The sequence below is a fragment of the Marmota monax genome, unplaced genomic scaffold, assembly GCF_021218885.2.
Source record: "Marmota monax isolate L192 unplaced genomic scaffold, Marmota_monax_Labrador192_F-V1.1 WCK01_AAM20220418_F8-fsc00076, whole genome shotgun sequence".
NCBI lineage: Eukaryota > Metazoa > Chordata > Mammalia > Rodentia > Sciuridae > Marmota > Marmota monax.
This window is the reverse complement of record NW_026692843.1, coordinates 1,459,872-1,462,818: the sequence shown is the minus strand read 5'-3', so window position 1 is coordinate 1,462,818 and position 2,947 is coordinate 1,459,872. Positions and strand designations below refer to the sequence as shown.

Below are 2,947 nucleotides of genomic sequence, written 5' to 3'. Positions count from 1 at the left end.
CAGATATGTGCTCTGGGGTCCTTGCTGGAGTTTATTTTGATGTACATCATGAGATAGGGATTCGATTTCATGTTCTTACCTACAGGCCACCCACAGCCTGTGTCTCTGGGTAAAGATCCACCTGTGAGGGTCCTTGCAGACTGCCTAAAGCAGGTGTGTTCCTCCTACACGGTAGACTTTCTGTCTATGTTAAGCAGGAATCCCCCCAAGCTAGAGCTCTGCAGAGCATCCGAGAGGCCTCAGACAGTGCAAGGCAATGGGTTCCCATGCCCCCCACTTACAGAGGCAGGATGCCTTCTTGACGCTAAGCCCCAGGATGTTTTCTAATAAAAAAGAACTCCACCAAGTGTTTAAAGTAATCAGGGAGTAAGACCCCAAGCCCCTTTTTCTCCTCTCCTCACGCATGTCCTAGAGCACTATCTTGTAAACATGATTTCAGGAAAAACAACATGGTATGTAGCTTAAGTAAGTTCCTCTTTAACACTGGACTTAGGAATCTCAAGTATAAGTTCATTGCTAAATTGCAATAACCTCAGATTCCAATAAATGTGCTTTTCCTCCTAATCACTGCAAGCTGTCCCTGTGTCCAAAGTACTGTCATTGCTGTCCGTGGTGGACAGACATTGCATCCCATTCTTTCTGCAGGTAGGAAAGTTAGAACTAACTTCTTGAAGAAAGATCCCTATCAGCAGAGACACCGGTGGCAGGGTCCTGGGAAGAGGGAGAAGCAGACATAGTTAGATACTCACTAGAGAGGTGACTCTGCTGATGGCACATGTGGCGAGCATCAGCAGAGGCTTGGTGCTGGGTTGTGGGTCAAAGGCGAGTTGGGAGGAGATGCTGCCTCTGGCATCAGGGGCATCACGGTTTAGCGGAAAGAAACATGAGGAAAAATAACTCATCATGGCAGTAAGCTGTAATGTAAAGTGCTCTAGACAGAGTGGGGTACAGCTCCATTTGGGGGATCAGGTTTGTTGGGGTGACTCTAAAGGCAACATGGAGTTGGAAAGGTGGGTGAGAAGGGGAAATTTATTTGAGACCTAGTACAGACCACGTGCCAACTCCAGTCTTCTTTAAGTCCCTTTTGTTTCTGGATTGAATTGTTGTTGGAATTGAACCTAACATGAACGGGCACCTCTGTCCTTCCCATTACCAGACCACAAACCCCTGGGGCAGTCATCTCAGTCTATGGTGCTACCTCCCAGAGAGCTCTCGATTCTGTCCCCTTCTCTATCCAAGACCCTTCCACCCACCCAGATCAGAGAGTCTCTGCTGATCTCTTTGTGATGCTCCCCACCCCCTTCCCCTGCCCTGGGTCCCCAGCACAGTAGGAATCACCCATCTGAGAAGCCAGACTCGCTTCATTGCTTCTGTAAGACCCCCCTGTGGTTCCCGTTGCTGCAGGAAAGACTTGAAGCACTTTGTGGGCCATAGACGATCCCTCATGATATTTATGATTCCCCTTAATCATAAAACAATACATTAAAACTTTCATTCTAACTTAAAGCCATTGTCATTCCTTCACCCATAATTTCATAAAGTGTCAAGAGCTTTACTTTGAGAATGAGTCCTTCATTTGGAATTTCCAGTCTCTATTTTTTATGTAACCCCACCCCCCTCAACATGTTGTCTATAATTTCCAATTTTGGTTTCTTTAAAATAAGCAAGAACTTAAGAAAAGGCAGGTATTTTTACTGTACACAATTCTCTAAATTTTCAAAGTTTTCTCGCCTACACCTAATTCAACTGCAATTATTTTTAGTGACTTCTATTTACAGAAGGAGCCTTGCCAAAGAACCAAACTTAGTTTTCATGGAAACAATTCTTTTTCTCTTGGCGCTCTTGTTTCATCAGGTTTTGTAAACTGTTAAGTTCCGATAGCGAGCACCACTCATCCTGGGATGCATTCAGCTCCCAGTGAGTGGAGGGGCCAGGGCAGAGACCGCTCTGCGCGGGCTCCTGGAGAGGGCTCTCTTTCTAGGCCGCCTGCCTGACACCACCCCAAATGGCAGCTGCTCTCCAGTACCTCCTTTGATTAACCTGCCAGCTACCAACCAGTCCCAGGAGCTAAGCTATAGTGTCCTTCTATATTCCTACTCTCCCCATTTGTTATGGTTTAGATGTGAGGTGTCCCCAAAAGTTCACATATGGAACAATGCAAGAAAGTTTAAAAGTGAAATGATGGGGTTATGAGAGCTTTAACCCAATCAGTGCATTAATCCACCGGTAGGGATTAACGCTGGGTGGTAACTGTAGGCAGTTGGGGTGTGGTTGCAGGAGGGGTGAGCCTGTGGGGTATATATTTTGTCCTTGTTGAGTGGCGCACTCTCTCTTTCTCTTCTTCCTGGTCATGTCCTGAGCTGTTTTCCTCCTCCACACTTTCCCACCGCGATGCTCTGCCTCACCTTGGGCCTTGAGAAATAGGGTTGGCCATCTCTGGACCGAGATCTCTGAAACCATGAGCCCCAAGTGAACTTTTCCTCCTCAAAACTTGTTCTTGTCAGGTCTTTTGGTCCCAGCGGCGAAAAAACTAAGACTTTTTCAATCAAAGCATTCAGGGGCCGGGGATATAGCTCAGTTGGTAAAGCGCGTGCCTCGCATGCACAAGGCCCTGGGTTCAATCCCCAGCACCAGACACACACACACACACACACACACACCAGCTGCAGCTTTACCTGTCACACGTCTTGAAAGTCTCAGCCAAGAGTGGTGGACACAAGGATTCAGGACTGAATGGCATTATGGGTTACCAAACCTCTCCATCCCCACCCTTGCCTGCCTGAGGCTTGAGGCTTGCTGGGCAGAGGCTGGCTGCCCCTGGTGTCTGGGTGCATCTGTGTCCAGTGTCTGGAGGACCTCATCTCGGCTCTCTGGTTTTCCAGAAGCCTCCACAAAGCTAATTCCCAATTCCCTGCTGATCCTCCCTTCCCACACCCCATACTCTCAC

The 2,947-nt window shown here is 47.8% G+C and overlaps 1 non-coding gene across 1 annotated transcript; it reads left to right on the top strand.

The window, feature by feature from the left end:
• Positions 1–2,560: 2,560 nt before the first annotated feature.
• On the top strand, positions 2,561–2,637 carry Trnaa-cgc (transfer RNA alanine (anticodon CGC)). Its single transcript has one exon. It is a non-coding gene; the product is annotated as a tRNA-Ala (tRNA).
• The last annotated feature ends 310 nt before the right edge of the window (positions 2,638–2,947 follow it).